General features: G+C 46.0%; 1 protein-coding gene across 11 annotated transcripts in view; it reads right to left on the bottom strand.

Moving 5' to 3' along the window:
• Window positions 1-15,044, bottom strand: part of MVB12B (multivesicular body subunit 12B) — a 58,464-nt gene that overhangs the window by 13,223 nt on the left and 30,197 nt on the right. The window lies entirely within an intron of this gene.

The following is a 15,044-nucleotide window of genomic DNA, read 5'->3' as shown; positions in this document are numbered from 1 at the left end:
TATCATAGGAGCAGCTCACACATTGACCCACACAGGCTTCAACTTCTTTAAAGGTTGTGACTTAAAAATATTTCTAGACCTATAAAATGCTTGCACCTTGCAGATTAAAGCCTCCTTGCACAGGCAGGCAAGGCTGCTCTTGCCCCTCCAAGCCTCAGGGGCCCAGCACAGCAGGCTCTCTCCGTGCTACTACATCCACAGCACCTGCGACAGGTCAGGGAGGCACTCGTGCCCTTCTTCCTCAAAATGGAGCTAAATAAAATCAGATTTCAGACAGAAAACTGTTTCCAATGGCTGTTTGCTGCCTCCCAGGATCAGCCCCTTCCTGAGGGTCACAGCTAATTCACTCAGGCACTGCAATTAGTTAAAGGAGTTGAAAGGAGCTTGCAGCTAAAACCAACCTCACAAAGCACAACCCCAAAGGACAGTGTTCCCAAGAAACCCTGACAGCAGGCAGGAAGGGGATGGGTGCCTCAGTGCCCCTTCCTCGGTGCAGGACCACTGAACACACACTACCTGCTGGCTATTTCTCTGTAATTTACCAAGACTTGCTCTCAGGCTCTAGTGGGGGGACACCAAAGCATGCTCTATAATTCATCTTGCTAGCTCACTTAGAAATCCTCTCTTTAATCTGTAAAAGTATTGTCACCCTTCTCTAAGCACTCGAGAGATGCTGCCTTCTGCGCTGCAGACTCCAACTAAATCTCAGTTGTCAAATTAGTAATTCATCTTTCTTGAATAACTGTATTTTTAGCCAAGCTACCAGATTTAAATGATCAGACCTGCCAATGCTACCCTAATTTAAACATGCTGATGAACTTTCACAGGCAGCATCAGCTAACATAATGAGTTTCTGGATGACAACGGTAGTTCAGACGGTAGTTCTCTACACTACCCAGCATAATAAGCACTTGTTCTTTTCTACAATGTGCACATAAAAGAGAAATCTAAATAATAGTTGCTGTAATTATCTTGAAAAATATGTGGTGATTAATGGTGATTATGAAAATCTGTATAATTGTTCACTAAAGCTCCAAAGATCAGATGCTGTCTTGAAGCAACCATCAGTGAAGAACTTGGAAACACAAAAGCTTCCAAGCTGCTCTCTGCTAGAAGCGCGTGAGAGTGGGATCAGCTGTGCGCCAGCTCAGCCTTCACCCTCCCATGACCTCTGCCAGAGGTTCCAGCATGTCCACGATGTGACGCTTGTGTCATTGTGGCTGAAAGCACCAAGTTCAACCTGTTATTTATGCAAATAATTAATTACTCTTGTATCCAACTCACAGTTTGTCATGACACATTAATGACTTGATAGACTTCTATGAACTAGTGAGCACAGGACAGCAGAGCGCTTTTATCGTCATTTAATTTAAAAACGATCCTGTGTGAAATTATCTAGTTGTGAGTGATGGAAGCATAAAGAACAGACTCAGCAAAGCTTCTTTTGGATCATTGCTTTATTAATGGTAACGTCAGGGAAATGAAAAATGCTAACATTGTCATATTTAACTCCTGGGTACAGATGAATCGCTGCCTCAGAGCCTGGCAGGCTCCGTTTGCACACTGCAGTGAGCGCTAATTCCTCACACCACGATTGTGGGGATACACAGCCATGGAAGAGTTTATATGCCTTAACTCCCAAGGAAATAACAGCTGTTTCTGCATTGAATTCTCACCATAAGCTTTTATAGCTTTGCATTTCTTTATTGCTGTTTTTGCATAGCCTTTTACACTTGAATTTTGAATTTCTGATATTAAAAATATTTAAATAAATAAATCCCTTGAAAAACGTTTTCCTGCATGACCAAAAGTGAAGAACTGTTAATCCAAACCAACAAAAAACCCAGCACCGAGTGCACTACTGCCGACTTTAAAATTTAAATGACCTTAGATTTTAGAAAGGGCTTTCTCTAGAGCTGCAGAACTGTTCCCATTTTCCCCAGACCTGAATGCTGATAGAGTGTTCATCCTTTACCAAGAAGAGCATCTCATAAACCAGCCTACAGCAACAGTGTAAAACCAGCAGATCTCCCCTGCTTAGAGAAAACTTGCTTTCCAGCTAAATGGCACCAGAGGAATCTGAAAGCAGATTGAGAACCAGAGGCTGGCACAGAGCTCAGGCACAGTGGTGCTTGGAGGGGAGCCACGGTCAGGCTGGAGGGACGGTGGCTCTCAGAAGAGGCACTGAGCCAGTGGCAGGTGGGCCCCCATGCCACTGAAGCAGGAAAGCGCCACAAGCAGCCTGTGCCCCAGCAGCAGCAGAGCCCTGCATGGGGCAAAGCTGGGGCTCAGCTGCAGTGACCCACAGCAGACAGGACATGCTGTTACCTGGGTGGGCTGAGCAGCCATGGGGAGCTGGAGGCAGTGTGGTGCTGGCCAGGGCAGGCCGGAGCCAGGCCACCTGCCCCTGGTGCCCTCTGGCAGCCCCTGCCAAAGCACACAGCTCTGGTTCCCACCCATGGCCCTCTGCTTCCCACCAAGTGCCCCGGTGTGAGCTCTGCACTTCTGAGCTTCTCCTGCACCCATGCATGGAAGGTAGAGCAGGACACCTGTACAAAGCAGGCATGCTGTGCCCTTGTACAGGGGAAACCATTCAAAATTCAGCTCTCTGTGATGCTGAGCCTCCTCCTCCTGTATTTCTATACACAGAGATTTAAACAGCAGCTTGAACAGTAAATGTGTGTGTGCTTTGTGCTATGGTGCACCAAGGCCCAGATGGAGCCACACCAAATCATTGATGGCAAAACCCTGGGGCCAAAACCAAAAGCAGCCTTTCCTGAAAGCTCCTGCTAAGCTGTCTGCAATGGAGAACCTGCAGCTGCCCCAGCTGTGTTTCCCAGCTGCAGACACCAACCCCAACATGCATACAACTTCTTTGTGTCATACAAAGAAGTACAGAGGTGCAGGCAGGGGCACAGGCAGAGGCACAGGCAGGGGCTCAGGGCTCAGCTCTGCTTGCCCAGGGCACAAGCCCAAGCTCATGAGAGCCCCAGAGCACTTCATGCGGCTCCAGGGGCAGCTGTGTTGCAGGTCCTGTGGCTCCTGGGCAGCAAGAGCTCTCTGCAGGGCTGTTGTGGGGCAGTGAGGCAGCAGGGCCATGGCCAGCTGGGAATGGCCAGCCCTGTGCCCTGTGCATGGGTACGGCCAGGTAGCAGGACAGCAGCAGCACCAAACCACCCAGTGCTGGTGCAGGGAGTGGGAGAGCAGGGGCCTCCTGGGCTGGGGAAGGAACTTCTGCTTTAGGAAAGGTTTACAGATTTCCTGTTTGTCTTAAAATTACTTTGATTAAAAAAACAGTCCTGGACTAAATTGTCATTTTTGCTAATTTGATTGTCAGCCTTGATTTTCTCCGCTTCCTGCATAACTCATGACATGGCACAATTAGTTCTTTACTGCTAAGATCAAGCCACAAAAACACTTGAAAAAATACCCCTGGATTTGATTATTTTCTTTTTTAAATAAAGTGAAGGTTAAGTACTGCATGGTGACGCCTAAGGAGCACCTCAGCACTGTGACTCCATCAGCACCAGAGAACATGGAGAGACTTCAAACAAGCTTTTCAAATTTCAAGTGTTTAGGAGCTCTTGATTTTATTATTTTTTAATAAAATGTCCCCTTTGAAGTCTCTGCACCACACTAAACTTCAAAGATCACACCTTAGCATGTGCTGTTTCCAAACCACAACCCTTAATTAATTAGAGCAGAGCAGATACAAACCAGGGCACTCGCATGGGGCTGAGGCAGAGGCAGGACAGGGCCCGCTTAGCGATGGGGAGGGAAATGCAAAGGCGAAGGCGAAGGCGAAGGCGAAGGCGAAGGCAAAGGCAAAGGCAAAGGCAAAGGCAAAGGCAAAGGCAAAGGCAAAGGCAAAGTAATCCTCCAGCATCCGTTCATGGCTGCGTGCTGAAGAGAAACCCAGACCTTTTCCATTCCCTTCAGCTCTGGCTGTAATGACAGACTCCTTGGAAGTCATTAAACATGTAATGTCTGTCTGCCACGGCAGCCGGGCAGCGCAGGCTGCAGCAGCACTTGCAAAAAGCATCTCGGGCAGCCCCACAATGGCTGCAGTGTTCCCTGGCCGGCAGCTGTAAATTCCTGCTGCTTGATGAGAAAAACATCCACATGGCTTCCACTGCTGCAGGGTAGGAGCAGGGGGTATTAAATCCACACATATTGTTACAGTGTCTGGCCCCGGAAGCTTTTTCCTTAGCTGAGCCACCTATAGTGTGAGGTGGGACTTGCTGCCACTGTGACTGTCCTAGGCTCCCCAGACTCTCTGGACAGCAGCCAGGTTACTGGCCAGGAACAGATGCTCACACTTGCAATGGTGCTGTGATCTGGCCCAGCAGCACCCTCCAGCAGTGCACTGAGTGACCAACATCTGTCCCACAGGACTCCCAGGGGAGACTACGGTGCACGGTCCTCTCTTTACATGGTTTTGATTTAAGGTACTCAAGTTATTTTTAACACACAGCAGCTTTGTGTTTCAAATAAAAGCAAGAGAAAGGAGCTAAATCAGCTGCCCTGACAACACGGTGCTCTCCGTTCTGTAAGCATGCCTGCATGTTAGAGAGAAGAAACTCATCACGAGCATGACTAGGAAGGATGTGGGGATACCCATCTTCTGCCCTGAAGCTCACTGATGCACAGAACATGCTCCCACCATCCCACAAAGCATTCATCCAGCCAGAAGAGCCTCAACAGAGACCCTTCAGGTCTCTGAAGGCTAAGGCCTTCAGTGCTGGAGAGGATGGCACAGGGCACAGGCACGCAGCACTGCCCAGCTGCAGGGGAAGGTCCCTGACACCGTGGGCTGGGGAGCTGAAAGCCAGGGGAGGTGCCCTCCTCATCCTCTTCCTCCTGCCAGGCAAAGAGCCACAGCCCTGCCCAGCCAAAAGTGCTTCTGCAGGAAGAGATCCACTGCACCACGTATGATCCAGATCTTCTAATGGGATTTAATTTTTAAGTGCTCAGAATCATTACAGGAGCCACATAATTCTATCAGGTAAATTTCATTTGCATATGCAAATTATATCTAAACACACTGCACCATTAATATGACCAGTAATTACATAATAATAGTCACCAATCTCCGCACACATCAAACTTACAGTTTTGTAGCTATTGAGGAAACTGTGCTTTGTAATTAAGATAATCCTCATTTCTAGATGCTAATTAACTATATAATAATTAGCTTCTTTTGATAATGCAAATTAAGTATTTTCATCCTTATTGGTAAGAGTTGCTTATCACTTAAAAAAGAGACAACCTAGAAATAATCCCTCCTCCCCCCTAAAGGTGAAAAGGCAACTCCATTTTTATCAGTCTCATTTGTGAATGTAAATTAGCCCTGATTAATCAAATCTCAGATTAATGTGCCCATCTTGTAGCACGGCCAGTGCCTGGTGTGGTCCTGCAGCCCTCAGAGGACGAGGGCTGCTCGTGGCCCCTTGGCTCCTTTCCACTGGTGCTGGCACTGCAGAGCTCCCTGCCCCAGCACAGTGGGGACCAGCCACCAGCCTCCCTTGGGGACACCCTGTGCCACCCAGCCAGGTCGAGGAGCACCCAGAGCCACCCCAGCACGTGGCTGGTGCCACCGAGCCCTGGGCTGGCAGGCAGTGGTGGCAGGTGTGAGGGGCAGCACCGCCAGCCTGCCACGCCACCGCGGCAGGGCTCGGCCTTGGCGCAGCGCATTCATCATCTGCTAAACCAATCCACCCACTCTGCACCACCATTTGTCATTAATTATGCTAATCAGCACACCATTACTCTCCAATGACACCATGGCACTTATTAGCCAGTTATGGTTTTTCAAAAGCACAGCTCATCGTGTATGTGAGTGCTGTGCCTGCATTAGCCTACAGGGAAGAAATGTCCAATTATGAAAAGAAGAAATTTGCTATTATCTCCCTCTAACAAACCAATTTAGTAATTATAAAAGTCTCTGAACTCAGAAGGATTTGTTAAGAAGAGCTGAGTGATGAAACCACAGAATTTTCTTTGCAATAACTTTCTGAGTTGGAACTGAAGTGACAACAGAGAATGAGCAGTTTTTATTATCTTAATTACAACTCTTGCATCTTCATTTTAGATGATCAAAAAGCAGAATTTATCAAATACAGGCCTGTATTTAGCTCTTCCCTTAACCTATCCGATTTATTTTAACAGATGTGCAGCCAAATGTACATAACATGTCACAGACCCTGAGATGGGCCCGGCCAGTTCCCAATGCACAGCTCTGAAGCATGGATGTGATGACACAGCAGCCCCTGCATGGAGCCACCCACACAGAGCCACTGCACAGAGTCACTGCACACCCACTGCACAGAACCACTGCACAGAGTCACTGCACAGAGTCACTGCACAGAGCCACTGCACAGAGCCCCTGCACAGAGCCCTGGAAACATCCCAGGAGCAGGGACACCACCCCAGGAGCAGGGACACCATGCCATACAGACACAGCTAAAGGGATGGAGCCAGGCCCTGGAGAGTCCCTGGAACACTGGCTTTATTGGAGTATCCAACTCCTCCACAATTCCTATTTGATTTGCTCACTGCAAGGAGACACCACTAGTTTTAGAAGCTTAATACGTGTTAAGAGCTCATTAATATCATCAGAGTAAATGGGCCTATTAAAACATCTTTAAGCAATATCTGAACATACATCTCCCTAAACTATATTTAATGACTGTACTTAAGATACATTATATGAAAGTCTTAATGAGACATTAGATAGCATTTTGAAGATTAAAATTAGAGAATCCATATAGTCTGTCCATTTAATTTAGCCTTAAGCTACACTGATGAAATATATTACCACCAAATTATTACTTCATTAGAACAAATATTTTCTAATAATTTCTGATTCATGCCATTAGTTGTCTCCATATACATTGCACATTTGTACCTGTATGTACATATAAAAGTATACGCAAAACAATTTTCTAGTTCAAGAGGAGATGGGAGAAATTCCGAGCTTTCTAACGGCTGAGTTAATTACTTGTCTTTTTTTCTATTGAGTTAAAAATATGCACTCTTCATAAAAGTCCATTTATGGTGCCCCCACTTATCCATTAACCATAAGGTCATTTTTTAAACATTTGCTGTTCTGCTTTTCAAGGATCAGTAAGATGCCTTGGGCTTGGCCCTGAGTGGCCCTCTGGGCCGTCCCCAGAGGGTTGAGGCGTGGTGGCAGTGAAGCCCCCAGGGCAGATTGTGGCCCGGCGAGGGATGGGACCTATCAAAATTACCCAGGACTTCTGGACAAACTGCAAGCATGCCCACACATGGGCACCCACCCTGGGCCCTGCTGCAGCACAGCCCGGACAGTCAGGCCACGGGACACCTCCCCAAACAACTGAGTCACTGCCAAAACAAACTGCAATAAACTTATTAGCAAGAGGGCTTTATGTGTGGTTTATTTTGTATAAACAGCTTTTCATTAGATAAATGAAGCCCAACAACCTTTACAAATGTTTTCAATTATGAAATGATGCCATTAAGATATCCGGATGGTGATAATCAGGGAAAACACCAGTGACATCTCCTGCTCAGAGCTGGAGCGTGCTGCCTGGATGGCTGCTCCTCCCAGTCCCATCCCACCCAGCCACACCAGGCATTTACAAACTCCTGCTTTATTTGATGGAATCTGCAGCAACAAGACTATTTACATTTATTCTGCCCAAGCCTTCTCTACAAAGAGTGAACATCTCATTGTAAGAATTTTGCATTTTTAACTGTGCGAATTAAGCATTCTTCATAAATAACAGCCTGGTTTGCTGCACTGCAACTCCTTTTTATTAGCAGCACAGAAATGCACAATGAGCAACGTGTTCTATTATTCTTTGTCAAATCACAGAATGCTACATTAGAATAACTCTGCCGGTCAATGTAATATAGTAGATTAAATTCAACTTCTGTGCAAAACCCACTGTAAAACAGCATGATAAGAAGGCTATAAAAAATTTAATTTTACTCCAAACTCCATCAAAAAAAAAAAAATGGTGTGAAAAGTAATTTTGCATAATCAGTACACACCATCTGGAACAATTAACTGATTTCTATAGAACTATGAGGATCAGTCATATCTGCTTATTAAAGATCAGAAATTATACAAGTAATAAATCCTTGAAAAAACTAAGCGTACTCCCGCCTGTCAATGCTATTTTAACTTCAAATACTGAAGAACGCCTGATAAGGCTGAAAAGAAGAGATTAATATATGCAAATTACATCCAGCATTTAAAATCCCCAACAACTGTCTCTGGTTTTCTGTCCCTTATTGCTGCCTTTATGTTTTATTCATACACCAACTCACCTGTCACTTCATAAGCTATAATATTATGGGGGGTATTATTAAACAGCATAAAGCCAAGCTTTAATTGGAAAGCTTCATTGCATTTTCCAATTATTTGGAGTAAATTAAAAGCAGATGCACATAGTTTAATAAGGAGTCTAATATCAGTTCCGGGAAATCAAAATTCATTGTCATTACTATGCTGTGATAGTTTTGCAAACTGTACTCAATTTTGGAGGTTTTGAAAAGAAAATCTGTCTCTGCAATCTGTTAATTGTCATTTGGTTAATAACTGCTTAAGTATCCAAACCTCTGAGCAGCTCCCTATTTAAAAAAAATTAAACTCTGGCACTCGGCAAAGCAAAACAAACACAGTGCAGGCCACCCCAAGGTTGTGCTCCACGGGAACGGCGCCAGTCTCACAAGCTCATCGTCCTCCATCAGGCACCGGCCTTCACCCGCTGCTGCTGTCCTGGGGATCCACGTCAGCTCCAAGGGACCACTCTTCCCTCCATCAGGCACTGGCCTTCATCTGCTGCTGCAGTCCCAGAGGTCCACATGAGCTCCAAGGGATCGCCCTTCCCTCCATCAGCCCTGCTGCAGCCTGCGGATGTGGCACCAGGCTGTGCCCAGTACACCTGCTCGTACGTAACTCATGGCTCCAGGGTTACAGCCAGATAATCCTCTCAGCAGAGACTGAGCAGCCTCCTTGGAAGGTGCTGTGTGAGCTGGTGAGAGCTGGTGTGAGCTGAGAAACACGGGTGAAGCCCACATGCCAGAGCAGGAGGGGACACAGCTCCCACGCCCAAGGGAGCTGCGACCACTCGAGCAGGGCAGCACCCAGCCAGGGCCTCCACCTCCCCTACCAGCACATGACTGGAGGAGAGGAAAACAACAAATGGAACTCAGAGTGACGGCAGCTTCATCAAAAAACTGTCTTAAAAATGTAACCCGTGAGAGAACTCATGGCTTCATCATCCCCATTTTGGGCTGCTGCCCCAGCACAGCCTGGGTAACACGTGGGGCAGGCTGACACAGCACACCAAGGGTCTGTACACCATGGATGGGATCATTTAATAAGAAACTTTTGAATCTCATTTAGTATAGTATTAAGCAGCACACTTCCCTCTCTGAAATATGCAGCTGCAGCATTTTACATGAGACTCCAGCCTCCCTGAACTGCTGGATATTAATAGAGCCTTTCATAGCTGGAAGATTATCCAGGTCTCTTAGTCCAAAGACTGGAAATTGCAATAGGGTAAAAAACAGGCTGACTTTAATCTCAGCTTCAAGAAAGAGGTTTCGATGCAGAATAAAGCTTGTGTCACAACTTGTCTGGCTTTTGGACCATCCTGATTAAAATTCAGTGTCACAAAATATATATTTAGTTCCGCTTCTACTCTTAAGAAGCACCAAGAGCATAAGTGAAGGGATGGGGACTGACAGTAACATGCAGCACAGGACCTCCCCTTCCGAGTCTGAGGGTCTCAAAACCCTTGAACATTAGAGGAAATTGCAGGACCACCAGAACTGTGCTAGAAGGTGAAGATAAAAGCATCCTTGTGCATTGATCCAAAAAACAGAATCTCTTTTTTTTTCAAAACTACCTGTTTTAGTAAACACACTGTGACAAGCACATAATTTAATTATCTACAAAAATAATGAACAAAACAATAGTTTGTAAAAATAAATTATTAATCTCTGATTTAAACACCTGCCCTCCTATATAAAGAGCTACTGTGTCTTTTAAAAGGAAACGGACAACTAAGGAAATGGCACATGTGGCCAGATAACCTGGCATTTTGCAACAAGAAGGAAGTTGACATATGGGCACAGAAATATAACAAAATCTAAATCTAGAAAGACCTCTGAAAGAAACTTCTTTTGTTATTACCAAAGAAAAACAGAAAAAACATGGCGGGGGGGTGGGTAGATACCCCAAGGCATTTCCAAGTGGGCCCCTCCTGAACGGGAGGAATCCAGAAACGAACGCTTCCCATGCCACTGCCCCCACGGGTGACACCTGCCCCCACCTGCAGTATGGAAAAGCAACTCAGCTTCCTTTTCAGGAATCCACTGGCTTTGATGTTTTTCCAGACCATTAACATCAGTTTCCACGCTCTCTGCTGCCCCCAGAGAGCTGGATTAGAAATCTGCGCAGAGCGAACGCCAAATGTCGCTGCAGTGCCTGCAGAAACAGCTCATCCTTCTGCAGAGAAAGCCCAGCTCAGCAAGAGCTGGTGCCGTGGCCAGAGCCAGAGCCTGGCTCCCCTTGCCCTGGCCGGGCTGCACCAGGCTGAGACCCTCGGCCCCTCCCCAACCCTGCCCTGGGCTTCCTGCTGGGAACGCTCACCTGTGTGACCCAGCAGCTACAATCTGGACTGGAGCCTCTGCTCACAAATGTTTCCCTCTCCAAACTCTCAGACCACAGTTTCCTCTGACCTTTTACAGAAAGTGTCTTAAAGAGGACAATAAATATTTAAATATCATAAAATTATTTCTATAAAAATATAATAAGTGCCCATATAAGTAAATATTTACTTCCCTAAGGTAATAAATATTGGTGTGTGACTACAAAATAAACAAGCTGTGAAGAAACTGGCACCTGTAAGAGCTGCACACAGAAACCTCCTCCTTCATGGCACACTGGCAACACACTGCAGCCAATGCTGCGCTGGCAGCCGGCCGCACTTCCCTTCGCTGGTGCTCAGCCTAGCTTCTCACACAAAAATATTTCACACAAGTAACTTGATATGGATCAATTAAAGTGTTTAAAGACCACTAAACAGTACCTATAAGGTACAAAATACATGCAAAGGCATTTCAGCATCAAATGACTGCTGGAAAAGCCACCGCTCCTCAGCAAAACAAGCATCAAGTGCTGCGCTCTCAGTCACAGCACGGACATTGCTTTATCAGAAGACAAAGTGTGCTAATTTTTGGGATCTGACATCTAAGCTCCACTCCAGAGGACATGGCTTTTCTCCTCTTCAAGAGAATGAAAACCTTCACCTGCAGCTCACCGAGGTCTTGAACAGAACTGAAATGCCCCAAGTGGTGAGAGATGCTGTGCTGGATCCTGTTTTCTTTCTATGGATTAATATGACTTGAGGATGGATGCCCAAACTTATGGATGACATGTTAGTATGTCCAGCTAACATAATTTCTTAAGGTATTTGCACAAATATTTTGACTGTTTGAGGCTGACAGCTGGCAAGTGTTATTTGAAAATACTACCAACAAATACATATCAAAGTATGTTCTGCTTTTGTTCTACTGCTTTCTCAGCACAGTTTCCATATTTATGTGTTCAAAAGATGAACTTTGGTCCTACCCAAGGGTAACTGATCATCTTGTTATCTCCAAATTTCTGCCAGAATAAATATCCTTGGAAAGGTTCATATGACTGAAGTTGGTTTCTGGCAACACACTGCCAGCTGCAGCAGGATCTGGATGTTCATACAATTGCTTCCTGTACAAAACTGGTGTAAAGAGGCTTTAATTGCTTTATGCACACATTCTGATGGGGCTGTACAGACTGACAGACTCCATATAACACAATTTCTATCCTAATCTGAGAACAGGCCAAGAGAGTGGATGAGATTGTCCCAGAGTCAAATTACACAAACAAGTCTGCTGCTGCCCCAAAACACATCTGTCTGTAATGTAACGCTGAAAATGGCTACAGGGAAATTTCAGGGGGAAGAAAAAGACAGCTCTGTTCAGCAGAATGCACAGATCATCGGCAGCAACCTGGAACCCACTACGTAGTAACTTCACAGTGCTGTGGTGGTGTTACAGCCCATCCAATTAAGTGAGGCCTGCAGAATATTTACACTCCTGCCTTTCTTGGTTCCTGAAAGGGTTAAAGCTTATTATTAGCATATAATTTACAGGTCCCTTCTCCCAGGAAAGAAATAATGCACAGTAAATGCCACATTCATTTTAATAATACATGTTACAGTCTGTGCCCAACATCTGCACAAAGGTAAAGCAGACAGATTTTTTTGACATGTCCCACTCTGCCTTCGAAACACAGGCTTTTTGTTTTGTAAGTGACGGAAGGTTTAATCAAGAAAGCAGGCAATTCATCAATCGAAACAAGGCTGCTCACACTGCCCTGACAGCACACACATGGTTTTATACAGAAGAAACCTGGCCACCTGTCAGCAGCACCTTTTACATCAGGATATACAAATACACTGGGTGATCAATCCTCCAGCTCTTCCCATTCATTTCTTCATTTTCTTATTGTATTTTTCTTTATGCTAGATGTTGCCCTCATTCTCTGCAGGAATAGATGGGAGACAAGGCAGGCTATGGCTGTTTATACACTATCATAAAAATTTATGTACCCTTAGAGTGACTTATTTCCCTTCTATTTGAGTACCATTATTATAAATAATTTTTCACTTCATTGAGGAATTTTCCTTGTATGTTATTATCTATGCCTGCCCGCAAGGGCTGCTTCTCCCTCACTGTGCTTGTGCCTCTGATAAGCCAAAGCAATATGCTGGCAGAAGATGCTTAAGTCTGAAATGAAGGCAGTATGTAGTCACAACATCTTAATTAAACTGAAGGCCACGAGGAAAGACTGCACTGTGAAATACTGAGCCATGTCTGTCAACAGGTCTGTCTGGAGCGAGGCATTCTTCTTCCAGCAGCTGCCTGCCCCAGCATGCACATTAAACCTGTCAGCTCCTCAGCATCCTGCTCCCAGCAGCACCCACAGATGTTCTGCACATCAGCGTAGAACTAATTCTGTGTTTTGGTCTGGGTGCCTGGCATGGGGCAAGGGAGGCTGCTGGGCACGAGGATGATGCCAGCAGTGCCAGTGCTGTGCTGCCGTGGCTCGTGACAGGCTCTGGGCAGTGCTTCCCTATCTGCACCTTGCCAGGGACTCACTTGTTAGTGTGTGCCAAGAGAAGTCTCTTTGACTTTCTGGTCACCCAGGGTGTCACAGCCAAGGCTGGCAATGACAAAAGACTGGTTAAAGATTGCAATTGCTGTTTTCAGGACCAATTTTTCCTTGACTCCAGTTTTGTGCAAACAACAACTACATTACACAGCCCAAGGGGTAACGGGCAGTTCCAGTGAGGATACTGTCATTCCGCCAAAATATATTTGCGATACAAAGTAGGACTGACAGTCAAAATCCATTTAATCTTCCACAAACATGCTGAACCACAGCTGGAAGTGTTGTTTTCAACTGAATACTGAGAAAATCTGGGGTGTCTGCAGACAGCAAAGAGAGACCACACTGCAGCTCTTCATTCTACCCCCATTAGAGCCCTCCCTTCCCAAGCAGCTCCTCCTGTGCCAACGACAGACTGAGGCCATACCAAAACTGGAAGAAACTGCTCCTAATGGCTTTTGTTTCCCTCAGCAGCCCTAAGAACCCCTGTTCTGAGCTGGGAGCCAAGAGAGGGAGCCCACAGGGCTGCCCACACGCAGAGAGGGACGCTGTGTGTGCTGCAGGCCCAGCTCCCCTCGCCACCGCACATCCTCTGTGCACCCACAGCTCGGCACAGCAGCCCTGGCAGCAGCCCAACCGGGGCAGCCTGCTCCTAAATCTCCTGTTGCCATGGCACTGCAGCAGCACTGCAGACAGCCCAGACTGGCTGCGCACGACACCGACGGAACAGGAAACTTGGGAATGGCTTCCAGAGCGTGTCTGGGGGCTAATCTGCCTCGGCAAGGTTTAAGCACACAAAGAGAACTGTCGCAGCACCTCACTGCAGCTGCTGACAAGGCAGCCGTGGTCAGGAGCTGTGCACAAAGTCCTGTCAATGCACAGGATGTGTCATATGACAAGACCCTTTCTTTGGAAAGAGCTCACAGCTGTAATAGCCATTACAACACATGCACAACTCATAACAGTGTTTCTGGAGGAGAGTGTACAATCAGAGGAAAAATAAAGAGTTATATCCTTGAAAATGTGCTGAAGCAGACATGAAGAACTAATGCCCTGTCCGGTTCCACAAGGCCTTGTTTTGTGTTTTGCCTGTAAGGATCTGGTAAAGCGTTCAGGCTCTTTGTAAAGCAGGCACCTCCTCAGGCTGCACCACAAGCAGAGGCCAGCACATCCTGTAGCAAGGGCAGTCCCACTAACACCCACACAGAGCTGCTGCAGTTGGTGTATTTGGTGCTTTCCTAGGAGAGAAAGCACAGCTTTCTACCCCCAGGCAGAATTGTCTCATGCAAACACAGGAACACACCTTCCCTTACATTTCCAAATGTATTAGGGTAGGAGAGTAGCAAGAGAAACAAGGACTGACAAGGATTATGCAATTATTATGTTCTATCTCTTTCGGAACCTGAAACTGCAGTTTCAGGCAGAGATTACCTTTTTAAATAACCCTTTGATTATGGTACATGAATTAATGCCATGTTCCCATGTTACAAGTGTCACTCACTATTAATAGGTGGAACCTGTGAATGGGACATTTATGCCATCTTCTCTTCCCTGATCATGCATAAGCAGTTTCAACTGCACAGCCCACTGAACCCTATGCTGGATTTCCAAACTGTCCTAAAATCTCCTTCAACCAGATGAAGGGACTAGACTTTAACTAGGCTTTGACAGAGTCAGGTTTAAATGCAGTGTTTTTCCTCTTGCATAAACAATGTAATGGAGTGCAACTTGTGCTGTGACTCTACCATGCCTATGACAATATTTGTTCAGGTGCAATAGTACCACACAGAAAACTGTAAGAAAAGGCCCAGCAGTAGCGAGTGAAGCACAGAGC

This window comes from Cyanistes caeruleus, chromosome 20 (assembly GCF_971803275.1).
Source record: "Cyanistes caeruleus chromosome 20, bCyaCae1.hap1.1, whole genome shotgun sequence".
Taxonomy (NCBI): domain Eukaryota; kingdom Metazoa; phylum Chordata; class Aves; order Passeriformes; family Paridae; genus Cyanistes; species Cyanistes caeruleus.
The sequence above is the reverse complement of the archived record's forward strand: the minus strand, read 5'-3'. Positions and strand labels throughout refer to the sequence as shown.